The 20,522-nt window shown below is 43.2% G+C and overlaps 1 protein-coding gene across 2 annotated transcripts in view; it reads left to right on the top strand.

Annotated features, from left to right (window-relative positions):
- The window catches only part of LOC122564755 (uncharacterized), a 94,493-nt gene that overhangs the window by 17,328 nt on the left and 56,643 nt on the right, over positions 1-20,522 (top strand). The window lies entirely within an intron of this gene.

The following is a 20,522-nucleotide window of genomic DNA, read 5'->3' as shown; positions in this document are numbered from 1 at the left end:
TCAAATCATCCCACAAGAGATGGTGGAATTAAGAATCTAATAATGACCATGAATCTACTGTTGACTGTTGGGAAATACTCATCTCCTTCTCTAATGCCCTTGAGGGAAGGAAGCTGCCATCCTTACTTGGTCTGGCCTATATGTGACTCCAGACCCACATCAATGTGGTTGACTCTTAACTGCCCTCTGGTCAATTAGAGATGGGCAATAAATGTTGGCCTAGCCTGTGACGCCCTTATCCCATGAACGACTAAGGGACAAAAAAAAGGAAAGCCAGCAGTACAGCATAGCAGGCACTATCTGGAATACAGGAGGAAATGAATGAGGAAGTGAAGACAAACCAATCATGGAACAGAATCTTACAGTGCCATGAATGATGTGGGCTACAGCTGAAAATCTGGGACAATGACATGAAAGGTCAGTGAGATGTTTTCCAACAGAGTTCTTGACATCGAGATGAGATTCACTTGCCTCATTTAATGTGCAACTTCCTGTTGTACATTGGGATGGACCAAAACTAGATTTTGAGAATTCCCAATGGAACAGTCAGAGCGGGTACCTGGTTACTCCAGTTCACTGCTTCCTCCTCAGGACTGCTATGTTGGACACTTGGCACCACTGCTCCAGGGCACCGGCCACATGCATACAACTTTGGCATTTTCATCATGTACCCAGACACTCACACCATCATCGTGGCATACCTCCAAACCACTGGCACAATGCTGCTGCACTTCAATGCTGCACTTTGGAGTGTGTGGGCAACTGTTATCCAAATAGCGTTGTGAGACCACTTTGCTCGCAGAGGCAAGCTCCCAGAATAGACCAGGCTGCCTTTCTGGACTGCTGTCTTACTCAACACTAACCTGCATGTTCACAGCTGTGAGGGAGAGGGATTCAAGTTGGAGCAATGTAAGGCCCTTCAATGGACAACAACATTTCCCACAGAGCCATATACTGGAGAGGTAACAGAGCTGGGGGGCATGGAGCCACTGCTGACCCTTGTGTGTTAACCTACTGTGTGCAGTGCGCCTGATCATTGCAAACCATTTAGTACAGGATCATATGTTGCTTGGCCATGCCATCCTTTTTGTGCATTGATCCCTCAGGCAGAGCTTAAAGGTGGACAATACTTCTGTCTTGAGTTGCGTCTTAGGGGCACAAACAAAGGAATGCAGTTTGTTTCGGCATTTTTCAGCCAAGTGGGCAGACGTCTTCATGTGAGGTATGTCTGTCTCACACCTGGGCCTTGCGTCAGCAGCTTATGTGGCATATGTGCTACAAGCAAACAGTCATGTCTCAAGGTCTAAGGGGTAATGTGGAAGAGCCGGCGTTGGACTGGGGGGTGGACAAAGGCAAAAATCATACAATACCAGATTATAGTCGAGCAGGTTTGTTTGGAAGCGCTAGCTTTTGGAGCGCTGCTTCTTCATCAGGTGGTTGTGGAGCAGGACCATAATACACAGAATTTAGGGCAAAATATCACAGTGTCATGCATGCAACTGGTACGATATGTTGAACAAACCTAGATTGTGTTCATTCTTTCATCTTTTAGGATGGGTTGCATGTTTTGGTTCCTTAACATGTAAATCCCAGAACTTCTTTCAAGTCACACTTTTGACATAACTTAGTGTTTTTTATATATATATATATATATATATATATATTAAAAAATGACATCTCAGCTCAGGCAATAATTAAAGGTGTGAGATTAGAGTCTGTCTGTATCCCAACCTTGAGTCAGACTGGTAAAATTTCCAGAGTAGGAATTTATAAAATGTTACATGGATTGACTGCCTGCAGATTGAGCGCTTTTTGAACAAAATAGGATGTATCTGCAATTACAATTCTGCAAATGCTAATCTAAAGGAAGTAGCCTTCATTGAAATCCATCCAATCAGTCAGGGGCGTTAGTGAAGGGCAGCCTCTGAGATCGGTCCAGGGGCTTGGCCATGGTTAGGCAGCCAAGTCAAGGCGCTCACAGTTAGGGGATCTGTACGTCTGCAGTCTGGGGAGTGGGTCACTGTCAGCCCAGTGGCCCCACTCTAAGTTGTAGGAACAGAATTCACAGAATCATAGAATCCCTACAATGTGGAAGCAGGCCATTCGGCCCACTGGGTTTACACCAACACCCTGAAGATCTTCCCAACCGGACCCCGCCTTCTCCCTTAGCCCTTTCCCTGACCCACCTAGCCTGCACATCCCTGGATACCGTGGACAATTCAGCTGATGTTTAGTGCTTGGGGAACTGCCTGAGGAGTGATGGCTGGTGCCTTCTGTTCCTGTAAATCTCTCTAGAGCATGACAGAGGTGAAGATGGCTGAGACCACACCTGGAGTGGGTGGGGTTAGTGTTTCAAGCTGTGAGGGAGAGGGATTCAAGTTGGAGCAATGTAAGGCCCTTCAATGGACAACAACATTTCCCACAGAGCCATACACTGGAGAGGTAACAGAGCTGGGGGGCATGGAGCCACTGCTGACCCTTGTGTGTTAACCTACTATGTGCAGTGCGCCTGATCATTGCAAACCATTTAGTACAGGATCAAATTTGAACTACATTAACGCTTGTGAAGTATTAGCACCCAGAGACATGGGCCCAGTTGCTGGACTCCCAGGCATCTGCAAAATACCCATTACCTCCACAGGGGGCAGCAATAGTTCACCTCAGACCTTCACCCAGAGATAAAAATTGGTGGCTTCCTTGTCTGATGGCTGCAGGTTTGGTTACACAGAGACTTGACCAAACTGATTATATTGCACAGTTCACATCCGTTCACAAATAGGAGGAGTTATGAACAACAAAATATCACCCATGCCACCAATGTGCCCTCAAAAGATTTTCTTCTTCCTTTCCCTCCCACTAATCAGTGGGCAATTACAGCTTCTGCAGCTGGGCTGGAGGGGTCTTGCCCTACAGTGTAACCGATTGGCTGAGAGGTTCAGGTTGGGCACCCTTGAGTGGACAGGTTATTGACTAGAGGGCCCAAACATGGGGCCAGACCAAGGCACAATCTTCCAGTCCTGGACTCTCACTCACATGGCAGGCAGGGTAGAGAGAGATGGCCTGAACCATTGGGAGTGGCCTGAGAAAAATCCTTTGGGGGTGTGGTGTTGTGTGTTGTTGCTTGGATGCCTACTGGCGCTGCCATGTCTCCTGATGATCAAGTGGCACCTGGAGTGATGTCAAGATCCCCAGTACTGCTGTTGCGTTGCCGTTGATACTGAGCATTAATGGCTAGGGTGAAGGAGTGCAGGCCCTTCTGACACGTGTAGGTGGACCTGGCTCACCTTGACAGTGCCAATCTTCCATTGTGGAGGCAGCTCAGTCCCCACAGCAATGCTGTGATCCTGCAGCTGGTATCCTGTGGTGATCATAGCTTCTCTCATACCTGCATGCTACTCCTGTGTCTGCAGGTGGGCATTGATGAAATCCCAATGTGTTCGCAATAGGAGTACTCCCTTGCTTGATGCTGAGCAGGTGCCTGGTCTCTGGTAGTCCCCTGGGTGCCAGTAGGCCTGGGACATTTCTCCTTGACCAACTGCAGAGACGCGGCAGTGATTTGCCTACCAGTAGGTCCTCCCAACTCTAGTTAAAGGATCCGCTGAGGCATCAGTGTCTGAGCTGGTGAGGATGCAGGAGGCAGTCTTGCCCTTGCTTCCTCTAAAATATCCATACTCTGCTCTTTAGAGGTTGGTGGGGAGATGTGTAATGGTGTCACACTGTTGATCTGCCAGTGGTACCTACAAAACACAAACGAGAGAGACAGAGAGCATCATGACCAAGGTAGAAGTTGTCAGGTGAAAACTCTACTTTCAGTGAGTTTAATGTGAGAGCTTTACTACAGTGCTTCTTACTTGGTTTGCAAGACATAGATGTTTTGGCATCTCTGCCTTGGTCCTCTTCAGCCAGTGTCAAGATCCTTTCCCATGGAAGGTAGGGCGGATGGATGTTGGACACCCTTCCACTTATCCTGGCTGTTTCAGTCCTACTGCGGGCAATATCCTCCTGTAATGTGATAAAGGGAAGGATTGAGTGACCTGAAAATGGGTGGCATGGCTCTTAGTGCTGGTGCAGGTGAGGTAAAGGGGTTGAGGTGAGTGAGTAGGCAATGTAGAGACCGTACATGGCGTGGGAGGTTGGGCGAAGTGACAGCGAGTGAGGGGAATGTAGCAGACGATAGTGAGAGTGGCAGACTGAGTCTTGGTGAGTGCAGTAGCAGAGATAGAATGAGTGTGCGGTGGCTCTTACCCTGGTGGACCAGAGAGGACCATCGTAGGAAGAAGGTCAGTGCTGGGCACTTTTCCAAAAGATGGAGAGATCATTGATTTGAGGTGGCATCCTTGGGCCAGACTGGCAAGGTCACATGTCATTGTCTCCTGTCTCTGTCCAGGAAGAGGATGGGTCTCTACTGCACTAACCTCCACCAACTCTTACAGCACAAAAGGAGACCAATTAGCTCGTCAAGTCTGTGAGCTGTTTAGTCCCACAACTCAACTCTTCCCCATTAATCCTTGAAATTCATGACATTCATGAATGCAAATACCTTTTAAAAGTTCCTTTAAGAACTGCTCCCGCCATCTTTTCAAAGAAAGGCATAGAGTCACTAGGTCGTACTGCACAGAAGAGGCTCTTCGGCCTATCGAGTCTGTACCAACTTATCTACACTAATCCCACTTTCCAGCACCTTGGCCGTGATGGTCTCAAATAGTACAATAGGAATCTTTTAAATCCACTTGAGAGAGTAAGCACAGCCTTAGATTAGCCTTTTGTCTGCAGGTTGATAGGCCTAGCAGTGTATTTCTTCCTGAATCTCTGGAGTCCGCCTTGAACCTGGAACCTTCTGACTCTGAGATGAGAATGGCCCTTTGAGCCCTAGCTGCCACTATCGTCTGTTTTGTGCTGCCCCTGGAAATCTGAGGTTAACAGTTGTTGTAGAACCACACGCAACTATAAACGTTTCATGGTGCAGAAGAGCTTGGATTTAGAAAAGCCTTTCACACCCATGCAGCATTGGAAAACACTTTACAGGTATTAAAGCCTTTGGACATCGTCACTGTTGTAATTCAGCCAACATGATAGCAGTGCGATAATGGACCAAATTTGTTGGATTTGGCAGTTTTATTGTGTAGGTTTTTCATTCTACAAATTAAAGTTTGAATATAATGTGCGGTGGCAGGTTGGCTAAAGTGTGCGTTCTGGTGAAGATGCTGTGGACAGTCAGGGTCTGGGATCCTGGAGAAAGAGAGGGATGAATTAGAGTTAAATCAGGTACAGGAAGAAATTTTAAAAGAAGGAAAGATGATCAGATAAATTGAGTTATCTAGTAAAAGGTGAACTACAATGATTCTCAGTTTGTGAGAGGAAAACATCCCAGACCAATTTTATCTTGTCTTGTTGGCTCATTCATTTACATTCTATGCTGGTCACAGAGTGAGGTTTTCAGTTGAAGACAGAAAGTCTTTCATAACCTGGTGGATGATAGTTGTTGGCATGGTGAAGTATTTATTTTAGTTCAGCAATACCCGAGGATGGAGAATGTTTGGACATGAAGTGATCAGTCAGTAGTGTCACAGCGACTATCAAACAATTTGCCTACCTAACAATGGCAACTGTGTTTTAAAAGTAACCACTGGTGATAAGGTGCATTGTGAGTTCCACAAGACATGAAGTGATATGCACAAAAGCAAGTTCTTTGCTTTGCACAATCTCCTGTCTAACAGAGTGAATCTTATTAACGTATATGTAATCTCTTCAAAGTTTAACGTATTCTCATTGAATTTTAATTGCACTTGGACTTTGAAAAGCAAAGTAAACTTGATCTTAGTGCATTGTGAATTTAACGAGATGGTAGTTTTCAAGGGATTTATGGTCCTTTCTAATGTTTGTAACGTTGTTGTTTAATTTCCAGTTCCAGTCAACTTTCAGCCTTCAAGATGGACCTCAGTGTCCCTGTAAAGTTGCTAAGGTGATTTTGGAGCTCTCCTTGTAAAGTTGATAAAATAGCACTTAATAATTGGCAGAGCACCAACACCACTGTCTGAGATTGTCCGCGTCTGTTTGCTTACAAAGACTAAGCTTTAACATCTGTGTGCCTGTCAGGGTATGTTTGTCTGCTTGTCATAGCTCTATTGTTTTGTTTTCTTGTTGAAACTTTATTGCTGGAACAGCACAGCAGGTCAGGCAGCATCCAGGGAACAGGAGATTCGACGTTTCGGGCACAGGCCCTTCTTCAGGAATCCTGAAGAAGGGCCTGTGCCCGAAACGTCGAATCTCCTGTTCCCTGGATGCTGCCTGACCTGCTGTGCTGTTCCAGCAATAAAGTTTCAACTTTGATCTCCAGCATCTGCAGACCTCACTTTCTCCTTTTGTTTTCTTGTCTCTTGTACTCAATTCATAGAGGTCTACAGCATGGAAACAGCCCTTTCGGCCCAACTTGGCAAAAGTGGGTACTGCAGATGCTGGAGATGAGAGTCTAGATTAGAGTGGTGCTGGAAAAGCTCAGCAGGTCAAGCAGCATCCGAGGTAGCAGGAAAATCAATGTTTCAGTCAAAAGGACTTCATCAGGAATGGAAAATCGACATTTTGGGCAAAAGCCCTTCATCAGGAATCAACTTGCCTATGCTGCCTAGTTTTCACAATTAGACTCGTCCCATTTGCCCTCATTTAGTTCATATCCCTCCATACCTATCCCATCCATGTCCCTGTCTAAATGTTTCTTGAATGGCAAAATTGTACTTGCTTCCATCACTACCTCTGGCAGCCTGTTCCAGACACTCACTGCCCTCTGTTTGAAAAAATTACCCTTCTGGACCCTTTTGCATTTCTTCCCTCTCACCTTAAGCCTATGCCGTCCAGGTTTTGGACTTGCTTATCATAGGGATAAACCATTGGTTATCTACCTTACAGTTGAGGCATTGATTAGTGTCAGCCATAACTCAGTTGGCGACGAAAGCAGAAATTGCTAGGAAAGCTCAGCAGATCTGTCAACATCTGTGGAGAGAAATCTGAGTTTTGGGTCCCTCCTCAGAACTGACAAAATTTCAATTCCTGTTTTTGTTTCTGATTTCCAGCATCCACAGTTCGTTTGGTTTTTATAACTCGACTGAGCTTCTCCATGTGACTTTGAAGTATTATGATACCTTAGAAATTATTGATCTCAAAGTGCCATCGAAATTTACCTTCTTCCACCAAAAGCTCTCTGATTATTTATATCTCCCTGTGCATTTATGTGCAGCACAGCTTCTTCTAAGCTGATGGAGTCTTTACAGGAGGGCTACAGTATTTGGAAGAGGAATCTACACCTTTTTCAACTCAAAACACTGATTTCACTGTTAGACATGCCAGCTGAACAGGGCATTGTTTTAACAGGGCCCAGTCTGCAATCAGTGACTTTACATTATGGGGAAGTTTCAGGCTTATTGATTGCTCAGAGCAGACAACACGTGTGAAATTAAGAGAAGCCTGCTACTTTTTTTTATTGTTGCCTATGGGTCTGAAAGTGTCAAAAAAAGGCTAATAATGAGGAGGGCCCTGACCAATCTCCATCCACTGTGATGTCGTTATGTGGATTTATGATGTAATCATCCCGACTAATGCGGAAGCAAGCTTTTCGGCCCATCTGGTCCACACTGACTCCCCCAAGAGCATCCCACCCAGACCCACTCCCCTACTCTATCCCTGTATTTTCTATAACTAGTCCACCTAGCCTGCACATCCCTGAACACTATGGGCAATTTAGCATGGTCAAACCACTTAACCTGCGCATCTTTGGACTGTGGGAGCATCTGGAGGAAACCCATGCAGACACAGGGAGAATGTGTGGAGTTTGCACAATCTCCTGAGGGTCCCTGGTGCTGTGCGGCAGTAATGCTAATCAGTGCCACACTCATTACCATATGTTATTACCAGACAAGTCAATTCCCAGATATGCACCAGGATTGACAGATCATATTTTGACTTTCTCTTTATTAAAACCAAGTGATTTCTTGCTGAAACATAAACACACAGTATTGAAATTTTGCTGTAATAAAAAAAAACAGAAGTTTATTAACAAGTAAATGAAGATAAATTAGAATAAACCAAACCAACTACTTCTAAAACAAATTCAAGGATTTTTAAAAAGTTAAAGAATAATCCCATTAATTCCAAAACAATTATTTTGCCCAGTACCCAAAACACCACTCATTCAATATGTACATCAGAATCCTTGTATTAATACCATAGTAAGTTGACGTCACTTCTTCCCAAAGTTAGTGTGCACTTGAACTTCAGTGTACTCGGCTTCAAGTAAACACTTCAGGGTTTTATCTCAACACTTCTGGTCCAGGACAAACAGTAACTCTTCACTCTAAGGTAATATATTCACTTGATATGCAGCCCTTCTCAGGAACACTGCCCTACACCGCCATCCTATTTCACAGCACTACTCAAAAAAAAGTGAAACGAAAGGTCTGTCTGTCTCTGAGTGTTTTCTATAAACTTGAAAAACACGCTCCTGAGGTTTCTAACAAACCTCCAGGCCTCATTATTGAACTTGTTGGTTTGCAAACCAATCTAAAATAAATAAAAGCTCATTAGCGGTGACAAAAAAACCCATTCACTCTGAAGCCAGACCTCAAAAGCTGCTTTGAAAAAATCACTATGGCTATAGAAACACAAGTTAATAATTAATTTCAGACACCTAGAAAACTCACTGGGTACAAGCTCAAAAATGAGAAACCCAAACTTACAGTAAATAATGTGTGTACATATTAGATTAGATTACATTAGATTACATTACAGTGTGGAAACAGGCCCTTCAGCCCAACAAGTCCACACCGACCCGCCGAAGCGCACACCCACCCATACCCCTACATTTACCCCTTACTTAACACTACGGGCAATTTAGCATGGCCAATTCACCTGACCTGCACATCTTTGGACTGTGGGAGGAAACCGGAGCACCCGGAGGAAACCCACGCAGACACGGGGAGAACGTGCAAACTCCACACAGTCAGTCGCCTGAGGCGGGAATTGAACCCAGGTCTCCGGCGCTGCGAGGCAGCAGTGCTAACCACTGTGCCACCATGCCGCCCATATGTATTAATGTACAGGTAGTTCTTGCATAATGTATGTTCCAGCAGCGCACGAGTTGCTTATAATGTTATTGAGAAATTAAGGAACGGTATTTTCAAGAATGCTTCTCTCTGCTTGAAATAGCATGATTCTAGCGGTGATCATTTCGTGCACTTGGTTCTGCACATGCGCCCATGTCAGTGCTGACCTTCGTGCTGTTCTGCACATGTGCAGATGCCAGCTACCAACAGAGCAGCTTTCTGTGAGGGATACATTGAGCAGTTTCCTGTGAAAGGTGCACAACTCCTAGATTATCCCTTCTTTTGAAAAATTGGAGGGGCATAGTGACAAGAATATCTGCAAGGTGGGTGGTGAATGCAAAAGAGGGGCTATAATACTGGAAGAGAAGCCAGATGTTGTCAAGTCTTTTGAGCATAAGGACAGAACGTGTGATCTAGCTCGCTTAACGGGAATGGGGGAGTCTACCTTACGTACCATGATGATCGTCTGTCTCTGCATTAACAATTTTTAAACATGTACTGTGTCAAATTTACTTTTGTTTTGTTGATTAATTTAACATATATCTTCATTCAGACTGTGCCATATTTTGTGTTAGACTTTTCAGTGCTTTTTGAGCAATTGTGAGTGTTTTTTTTGCCGGTCTGTCCCAATCCCACTTTTCCCATAGGCCCCATCATTTCTATGAAATGATTTTATATGAAATGAGGTTTCACTGGAACGCAACTATGGTGTTATAGGAGAACTACCGGTATGTAAATTCCACAGATTACTTCACAATGGACAGAATAGCTTAAACTCTTGAAGGAGGGACACCTAACACCTGGCTCTCCACAAAGTCTCTGTGGCAATGTCTAACACATTTTGTACACTGGTTGCTAACATACAATAAATGATATTTTGTTACCTACAAGTGACACTTCTAGCAAGACTAGAAAGTGGTTTCTCCTTCCCTCTCACCCACAAGCTGGCCCTGTAGTTTCCTCCACTTAAAGTTTATGGTGGGGGCAAACTTCACAATGAGTATAAGTGTGGATTGGCCTGACCATACAATGGGGTAGGCAACAGTGTGGATCGGATTCCATTGTTCATATTATCACATAACAAGCAGGAGGATGAGATGTTCAGACACACACCATGGTCAGGCATAGGGAAGAGCTGAATTTTTAAGAAACCTAGAGAAGAAATCCTTGTGATAATCCTCAATCATGTACAGAATTAACAGTGGAGACTGTAAGTCTGCATAATCCCAGATATGTTTATTATTCTAAACATATCTGGGATTATGCAGACTTGCAGTTTAGAATCCTAAACATATGTGCTGTTGGCTATTCACTCTATCCATGATTTTATAAAGCTCTATAAAGTTACCCTTCAGCCTCTGATGCTCCAGGGAATATAGCCACAGTGTATTCAGCTCTCCCTATAGCTCAAATGCTTCAACCCTGGCAATATCCTTGTAAACCCATTCAAGTTTAACAAAGTCTTTCCTATAGCAGGGAAACCAGAATTGAATGCAGTATTCCAAAAGTAGCCTAACCAATTAAAGGAAAGCTAAATAACAAGGAGGGAGTAAAGGATTATTGCGATATTTTGTAGCATGTGATGAAATAGACTGGGGGAAGGCTTGTGTGGAGAATAACAGAGTTAAATTGAATTGGCCATTTCTCTGCTATAAATGTAATATGATCTCCAGGCTAAGTGCAAATTAATATGTTAGCTTTAGCATAGCCTTGGTTCTTGGATGTTGTCATATCCTTTCCTAAAACCAGAAATGTGCATTGAATACAAGTAAATCTTCACTTTGCACTCAACATCTTTGTTTTCCACACGTACGCATACTTGCAGATCCATAATTCTTCCAGAATCCAAAACTTGATGCATGTTCTCTGTCACTCAATGGCAAACAACTTGTATGAGATTGTTTTCAATCAGCCCTCCATCTGCAGCCAAGGTAGATTGGAGACTGTTTACTTTGTAACCATGGTAACACGGGTCCTTTTGTATGACTCGTAACTGGCCACTTTGTGCAGGTCAGCTGTGCCTGTAAATCTGAGTAAACAGAAAATAACACTTCTGTTCCAAATTGCTCGGCTCTTCAGTGTAAGTCAGAGACACAATGGGGGTCTCATAACTTCATGACACCACCTGAATTCTGGCCAACATTGCTGTGGCTGGACACAGTTAGAATTAGGACCACCACCTACATATAATCAGAATAAACTGTACCCAGTATTGATTTGCTGAGAACCCAGCTTTATTAGCAAAAAAAAATTTAAATTAAAACTAATAACTTCAATCAGTGCATTTGCAATTTAATATACATTTACACTTATTTCACATTTGACAAGAGAGAACAAGACAGTGTTTGATTTTGAATACTGTGCAGTTTAGAAGACATTAAAATAATAGCAGTCCTTGGTATGAGTGAGGCAGGAGGAGAATCTGTTCTTATTTTTACTTTCTGCTAAATTTAAAGCTCTTGTCCCTCATTGTATTGACCTAGGTGACAAAATCGAACCAAGACCTGTCAGATTTACATTGTTGAATGATTCATATACTGTACCTGGTGACACCAATCCCACATATAACCTGTACATTTAAAGTCTGAATATTGTCTTTTCTCGTCTTTTCTTGCTCATCCCTTCTAAATTTGAGCTGACTTTTCATCTTTTGCTGCCCCATTCCATAACAAAACCTTCGCGAAATGTAGCCAGGATTGGGTTCTATTTTTTTGATTCAGGTCTGCTGCGCTATATTCTGGTCTTTTGCCTATGTTCTATATCTCTCCGTCCCGTCTTAGTTTTTGAATTTTCTTTTCTTGCGATACAGAATGATATAGTTTTTTTGGAAGAAATTTCAATTGGTGTAATTCTTAAGCCTTGCAAAGCATTCATCCAAGAGTCTGGGAATGGAGGTCGCGGTGGGGGGGGGGGGGGGGGGGGGGGTTGGAAATGCCAGAGCTGGCTGTTGAGGCAGCTGCAAGAGAACCTTCTCAGAAGTAGACAGTTTCGAGGCTATTGGTTTGTGGCTTAGAAAGACTATCAGGATGGGCAGACATTGAGGTTCATTACGAACCTTATTGAAGGGGAGGATTAGTGAGCATCTAGTGGCAGACTGTGGTCCCACTAGTTATGACATGCCCACAGGTCTGCACTCTGTCTTCCTTTACAGAACCATAGAACCCCTACCGTGTGGAAGCAGGCCATTCAGCCCATCGCGTTCACACTTTGCCTCCAAAGGCATCCCACCCAGAGCCACTCCCCTCCCGTATAACTCTGTATTTTCCCTTATTGAATCCACCCAGCCTGCACGTCCCTGAACTGTTGGATGAAACCAGAGAATCCGGAGGACACGATATCTTGCATGGATTCCTGTGGCAATTTTTACATGGATGGGGCAGGGAAAGATGGATAAGGAATTGGTACTAATCTTCAGATGCCAACCTGGTCAGTCTCTGACTCCAAAATGTTGATTGGCAGCTTGGATGCGTACCACCCACATATGCATTTGCTCAGGCTATTCTTCTCGGTAGTTTCCACTTTTTTTAAAAGCTTGGACTTGTTCTAAGGCTAAAGGTAGTTAGTGAAATGTGTTTTTTTTCCCCCCCCCAAAACAGTTGGCAATGGTTTTATGGTCATCATCAGAATCTTTATTCCAGATTTTTATTGAATTCAAATTCCATCATCTGCCATGGCAGGAATCAAATGCAGATCCCCAGAATATTACTTGGATCTCTGGATTAACAATCTAGCAATAATACCACGAGGACATCGTGTCCCCATATCCCAAGAACAGGTAGTTCTTGGATAACACACATTCTGGCAGTGCAACTTGGCTATAGTGTTGCTGCAGAATTAGGAACGGTACTTTAGAGAAAGCTTAGCTCTGTTGGCAATAGTGCGATTCCAGCAGGGACCAATTTGCATGCTTTGTTCTGCACGTGCATGATGTCAGCGTCGGTCTTAGTGCCGTTCTGCACATGCGCCAATGTCAGCTGCTGACAGAGCAGCATTCTGTGAGAGGTACTGTACAGAGAGCAGCTTTCTTACGTTTTTTTAAATGCACTGTGTTAGATTTACTTTTGTTTTGTTAATATGATTTCAACTTGCACTCAGGTTGCGCTATACTTTGCATTATACTTTTGAGTGATTTTTGAGTAATCGTGAGTGATTTTTGTTGTTGGTCTGCCCCTAACCCCACTTTTCCCATAGGCCCTATTATTTCTATTAAGCGAGGCTTCACTGGAACACAACTACGATGTTACAGGAGAACTGCCTGTACCTGTAATTTCCCTTCATAGGTTTCTGTATCATTTTAAGAAATTTACCTTCTAACCCGTGCAATTTTGATTGTCTTTAGTCTTTTTAATTAATCAACTGCCTTCATTTTCATCCTTGGAAAATCCAACCAATTTGATTGCATAGGAACCCAAATTAATTTCCAGGCTCAGCTTCCAAACTCAGCATTTCATTCTTGGCATTTGTGAATGGAAAGAACCGATGGAACAGGTTTAGAGTCTGTGCTATAATACAGCTGTCAATTTACAGCAATAAGATTACATTACCACAGTGATGTAAATGGCTAGATACATTTTTTTAGTGATGTTTGGTAAGGGATCAATCTTCACTGGGAGAGCAGGAAAGATTCCCCTGGTCATCTTCATTTAGTACCATGGGTTCAACCTGAAAGGACAGACAAGGTTTTGGCTTAAAATCTCATAGTATAATCTTCCTTACCCCAATATCAAGCCATATCTTGTGGGTGAAAGTGTGTTGACTTTTCTGACTGTGTTAGTTATTTCGAAGAAAATGGGGAGGTAGGTGAAGCAGCTTTATGAAACCTGATACTTCAGCACAGATTGCTTCTCTCAGAACCTTTTGGGGGCTATTAAACAAGCAACATTTACAAAACATGAACAGAGGCAGATGGCAAGGGAGATCTGAACTGTGGAGATTGGGGGAAAAACTGCCAAAAGTGATTTTACTTGATTGCACTCACATTGAATCAGTCTACTTCATTTTGGCATTGGAGGAGAACATAGCCATTTCTTTACTAACTGCAGCGCCCAGTTGGGAACTGTGCCATTTTGAATAGGCTGGAGAATTGTGTACTATAGTTACAGCTGTTTGGATTATTACCGGCATTGGTTGAATTTTGCTTGTGGCCAGTCGTTTTTCTCTGGGTTTTTGTTCTTTCCTTGCTGCGTGAAACATTTTGTTTTTGGCTGGAATGGGTTTGGAGTGACTTTGGAAGGATTTGTTAGGTTTTAAGGCCTAATTGGCAAATATTCAGTGTTCCAATTCATGGTTGTACGATCATTTCTGCGCTGAGGTTTGTGATTATCGAGGAACAGTTAATAACCCTGAACAATCAATCGGAATCAATCAGTAATACTGCATACTTGGTGTAGGCGTCTGGCCGCTTCCCCCTTCTGAAAGGTCGTGGGCAATCCTATCAGAGTTGAGGATTTTTTGACTGACCAAGTCATACAGAAGCCAAGTGTATATATAGGGCTAAAATGGATTCCTGATCAGTCGGGGAATCTAGGGTTATGGGGAAATGCAGGAAAGTGGGCATGAGCAATTTTGCAACGGTAATGATCCTATTGAATACAACAGCAGGCTCAAGGGGATGAAGGACTATTCCTGTTCCTATTTATTCTGGTCTCTGCTCTTACACGGTTTCATGAAAGAACCTACTTCTATGATCAGCCTTGACTCTGTGATACTGTGGGTGCCTTTTAATCAGAAAATTGAGAGTTCTTCATCAATATCGGCTGAGCCAAAGAAAGCGGGAGACCATCTGCTGGAATTTGAGCATGTCATCCAGGTTGATAGTCCAGCGCACCACTGTGTGAATGTTGCAGTGTCAGAGCTGCTGAGTTTCAGTGAGATATTTAACTGAGGCCTTTTCTACTCTTTTGTAGAATCCAGCACCACATTGAAGACAATGTTTTTGTCTACATGGCCAATTTGTTTCCCTTCAGTGATAATTCAAAAGCTGTTTATCTGACCTATTGTCACTTGCTAATTGCAGGCACTTCCTCTGCACAAATTGGCTCATTTGCTTTCCATGTTAGAACAACAGCTACACTTCTTCTGAAGTAGCTGATTGGTCTAACACATTTTGGAATGTACTGAGGTGATGAAAGGCTCCGTATAAATGAACTTTTTTCTTTCACGACCTTCACATGACAGGTTTCCCAGCTGTGGTTGCATGTAGGCTGTTGTAAATACAAAACCATTTGGGTAGGGGAATGGGTGTAGGTGGGTTACTCTTTGGAGGGTTGGTGTGGACTTGTTGGGCCAAATGGCCTGTTTCCACACTTTAGGGATTCTATGATTCTATGAATTTGCTCATCAGATGGTATCTTACAGCAATAGCGATGGAGCAGCAATACTGTCCTTTGTACATTTTACACTCGAGATATTTGAAGATAATCCAGTCAGTTAGAGAATTTGATCTACCACCTTGAGAAACACATGAACAAGAGGCGAACAGAGGGATAGAAACTGCGTGTGGGAAATAAGTAGTGGATCTAAATAAGGATTCGGAATCAGCTCGGGCTTGGTGGGCCATAAAGCCTGTTCCTGTACTGTATTGAATTGAATTGAATTAAATTGAAAGCCTTGCTGTTTGTTGAAATTAAACATTCAGGAATTGACAAATAATCACACTTATATGGTTTGATTACATGGTGAATTTATAGGAGAGTTTGTTTTGGAGAGAGAGTACAATTTAAAGCACGAGGCAGACTTTTGGTCATATTTTGGTCTCTGCATTTTAACTGAGTTGAGGGGAAAGAAGATGCTTCTGCTTGAGGTCAGTATCTTCACTTCTGGTGAAACACTGACTGAGACTGTGAGAATGGCATTCAGATTTGTGGTAAAGTGCAGGCTGTAGGCAATAGGAAGAAAGGGGAGGGCATCACTTGCTATTGAATAATCAAGAAGTTATTGAGTTGGGTCTGGGAGTGAGGAGGAGACTGCAATACTGCACTGCATGTGATCTTTAAACACCACCTGAAATTATTAGCTCTGAGGGAATGACCACAACATGTAGGCTCAACATTTCAACTCCCCCTCCCACTCTGCCGAGGATATGGAGGTGCTGGGCCTCCTCCACCGCCGCTCCCTCACCACCAGACGCCTGGAGGAAGAACGCCTCATCTTCCGCCTCGGAACACTTCAACCCCAGGGCATGAATGTGGATTTCAACAGTTTCCTCATTTCCCCTTCCCCCATCTCATCCTAGTTTCTAACCTCCAGTAACTCGACCTGTCCGGACTTGTCCGACCTGCCCAGCTCCTTTTCCACCTATCCACTCCACCCTCTCTTCCCTGACCTATCACCTTCATCTCCTTCCCCACCTACCTATTGTACTCTATGCTACTCTCTCCCCACCCCCACCCTCCTCTAGCTTATCTCTCCACGCTTCAGGCTCTCTGCCTTTATTCCTGATGAAGGGCTTTTGCCCGAAACGTCGATTTTGCCTGTCCTCGGATGCTGCCTGAATTGCTGTGCTCTTCCAGCACCACTGATCCAGAATCTGGTTTCCAGCATCTGCAGTCATTGTTTTTAACATGTAGGAGCACAACCATTACTGAAACCTATACATGGCTCAGCCTCTGATCTTGGGAGGCCCTTGTATATTTTATTGAATATGATAGTGGTGGGATTTCTTACACTTTTAAACAGGAGTTTGTGGAGGAATTCCTCAGAGTGGATGAGTTGTCTGGTGAATTGGAACTGATTACCCTTCTGCATATTTATTTCTCTAGATTTTTTGACTTGTTGTTTTATTGTCCTTTTGCTCCATACTTGAGTGCATATTCTCTTCGACGATAGCATTGACTGCAAAGCTTCGACTTGCAGATATTGTGTTTTGGAAATTAAGGACAAGGGGTCCACTAGACTGTCAGTATTTATGCTGGGACTCCCACATGATAATAATCCAGCACAGCACCCCAATTGGCATCTTGGTGCTTAATTAAAGGGTTTCCCGGCAGTAAGAGTTGAATGCGATTTGCAAATATTTGATGTTTACTCAACAGCAGGTCTAATGCCCACATCTTCGTCAGTGCAAATTCATCACTGGGTAAGTGACTTTCCGTTTGATGGATGGCTCCCACGTTCTGTCAGCTGTCATTGTGTTGGCACAATGAGGGCTAAACAAATCAGTGGCTGCCTGCCTAGGCTTATAAATGAGAGCAGGGCTGAACCATCTTATCATGGTTGCCATGATGATTTATGCAAAATGAATTAATTAGGATGGAAAGGAGCATTTTAACCCTCTGATTTTTATTTTACCGCACTGGCATATCACAAGGAAATTAAAAGGTGATGGTTTGTCTTCTCAGATTGTGGCATATACTTTTTTTAAAAAATGCTTGTAATTTAGACTTTTAATCTTACAGCGACTCGGGGATTTTCAAAATAACTTATTTATTAAGACACTGCAAACTGCCAAACAATCTGCTGATTGCTTAACTCGGTGAAACATAAAGGGGGAAAGGAATAGAGGGATTTTTTTTGATTTGGTTAGAGAAAGAAATGTGGGCAGAGGCATAGGTGAAGCATTAGTCAGAGAAACTTGAGGTTGTATTTGAGTGAGTGTGGCATCAAGGAGCTCAACAAAACTGGAATCATTGGAAATTGGGGGATAACTCTTCACTGATTGGAGTCATACCTGGCACTGAGGAAAAAGATTTTAATTGTTGGAGGTCATTCGTTTCAAGTGTAGGACATCCCTGCAGGAATTCCTCAGTGTGGCGTTCTAGCCCAAATATCTTTAGCTGCTTTCTGAAACATTTCCCTTCCATTACAAGAACAGAGGTGGGAATGTTCACTGACAATTGCACAATGCTCAGCATCATTTACGACTCCTCAGATAATGCATTTGTCTGTGTCTAAATGCAGAGTCAAGAGTGTGGTGCTGGAAAAGCGCAGCAGGTCAGGCAGTATCTGAGGAGCAGGCGAATCAACTTTTTGGACATTAGCCCTTCATCAGGAATGAGGCTTATGTTTGCCATCTACCATACACGCCACAAGAACTGATCAAAGCTCCTCTAATAACACTTTCTGACATTGAAATCTCTACTACCCAGAAAGGCAAGGACACCAGATGCATGGAAATACCACCAGCTATAAATTCCACACCATACTTTCCTGGAACTCTATTATCGTTCCTTCACTGTCACAGAGTCCAAATCCTGTCACTCCTTAACCCCTAACCCTTACAGTGCTGTGTGGTACCTGCACCAAATGGATTGTAGTGATTCCAGAAGGTAGCTCACCCCCACGTCTTCAATAGCAATTAACAATGGGCAATAAATCCTGGCCCAGCCAGTGATGCTCACATCCCATGAATGAACTAAAAAAGATAAACACTAGCATGAACCTGTTGTGCTGAAAGGCCTGATTCCTGTCTGTAATCACTCCATCTAATTTTCATATTAATGTCCTGGAGATTAATCATCACCTCCTGGATACTCCAGGTCTATCCTGGTGGACAGTTTCACTTTGTTTCTTATTTTACAAGTTAGCAAACTCTGTGGCTCTCTTCATGGGAGCACACTGTGTTTTAAACAGCTTCATGTTGCCATTTTAAAGAGAGCATTGCAGAATTTAGGGTGAACAACTGTGATGTGTTTGTGCAATGCTTGTAACGTTTGAGCATTCCCAATGCTTTAAATCATCCTGATATTGTACGGTACCATGCTTATAGGGCAGAGTGGTCTGGCAGTGATTAAAGTCAATCTTACCATCTTGGGTGCTTGTATGGTGCATGGTTCATGCTGACAATAATGGTTGGAGACAAAAAAAAAAACTGCAGATGCTGGGATCCAAAATAGACAGGCAGGAAGGTGGAAGAACACAGCAAGCCAGGCAGCATCAGGAGGTGGAGAAGTCACCATTTTGGGTGCAACCCTTCTATTTTCTTAGTTAACTCAGCCACATTAGGGAAATTTAAACAATCCTTGGATAAGCACATGGATGATGATGGGTTAGTGTAGGGGGACGAGCTGAGAATAGTTCACAGGTTGGCGCAACATCGAGGGCCGAAGGGCCTGTTCTGTGCTGTATTGTTCTATATTTATAGTTAGCTGTTTTTATTGCTAATCTTTGTATTGACCCACACTTTGAAAGATATTGTGGAATGATTCAGAAAATCAAAAATATCTGGGCAGTACGAAAACGCTGAAATATAGAACCACATTGAACCTTGTTGCAACTGACACCTGCTATAAGCAACATTATTTACCAAATGCAATTTCTAATTGTTTGCTGCTAATTTTCTCGTATGTTCTAAAATGCCGTCATTATTTCTTTTCATTTACTCCCTTCACTGACTGGAAGACTAGCCTAAAATGCCAATGTGATAAGGAATCAAAAATCAACCATGATCTTATTGAATCAAGCAAGGTTGAGTGGCCATGCTCCTGCTCCAAATTCAGATTGTTTGGGATCTTAGTGAGACCACACTGGGAATCCCTTGTACTGTTGTCATCTCCATGTTTAAGAAAGATTTACTTGCTCCAGAGCTAATGCGACAAAGGTTCACTAGGTTGGTTCCGGGGATGAGAGAGTTGACCTCACACGAGAGGCTGAGTAAATTGAAACACAAGATTCTGAAGGGGGCTTGATAGGGTAGGCACTGATAGGTTGTTTCCCAAAGCTGAGGGGTTCTGGAATTCCAGGTCATGTTTTCAGATGTCATTAGGACTGAGATGAGGAGGGAATCTTTTCACTCAAAGGAGCTGTGAATCTTTGGAATTTTTTGCCTCAAAAGGCTTGGATACTCTGTATTTGAATATACGTAAGGCAGAAGCCACACAGTGACCTGATGTGGAAATATATCACCGTTTCTTCAGTGTCATTGGTTCAAATTCCTGGAATTGTGGATCAATCCAGAGCATGTAGACTGTAGCAGTTCACGAAGACAGCTCACCACCACCTTCTCAAGGGCAACTAGGGACAGGTAATAAAATGCTAGCCCAGCCACCAATATCCACATCCCACATGTGATAAAGACATTTTAAAATATTTAGTCTGTCAAAGATATCAATGAATGTAGGGAATTGGCGGTAAAGTGACATTGAGTAAGAAGATTGGCTGTGATCTTACTGAATGGTGGAGCAGATTGACAGCTCATGTATCCTTGCATGTGCTCCCAATTCTTGTCCTTCTGTATTAATGAGGAAGGTGTTTGGTATGCTTTCCTTTATTGGTCAGAGCATTGAATATAGGAGTTGGGAGGTCATGTTATGGCTGTACAGGACATTGGTTAGGCCACTTTTGGAATATTGTGTATAATTCTGGTCACCCAGCTATAGGAAGGCTGTTGAGAAACCTGAAAGGGTTCAGAAAAGATTTACGAGAATGTTGCCAGGATTGGAGGGTTTGAGTTATAGGGAGAGGCTGAATAGGCTGGGGTTGTTTTCCCTGGAG

The sequence above is a fragment of the Chiloscyllium plagiosum genome, unplaced genomic scaffold, assembly GCF_037043375.1.
Source record: "Chiloscyllium plagiosum isolate Xiang-an unplaced genomic scaffold, Cpla_swu_hap1 HiC_scaffold_21, whole genome shotgun sequence".
NCBI classification, from domain to species: Eukaryota; Metazoa; Chordata; class Chondrichthyes; order Orectolobiformes; family Hemiscylliidae; genus Chiloscyllium; species Chiloscyllium plagiosum.
This window is presented reverse-complemented; position numbering and strand designations above follow the sequence as displayed.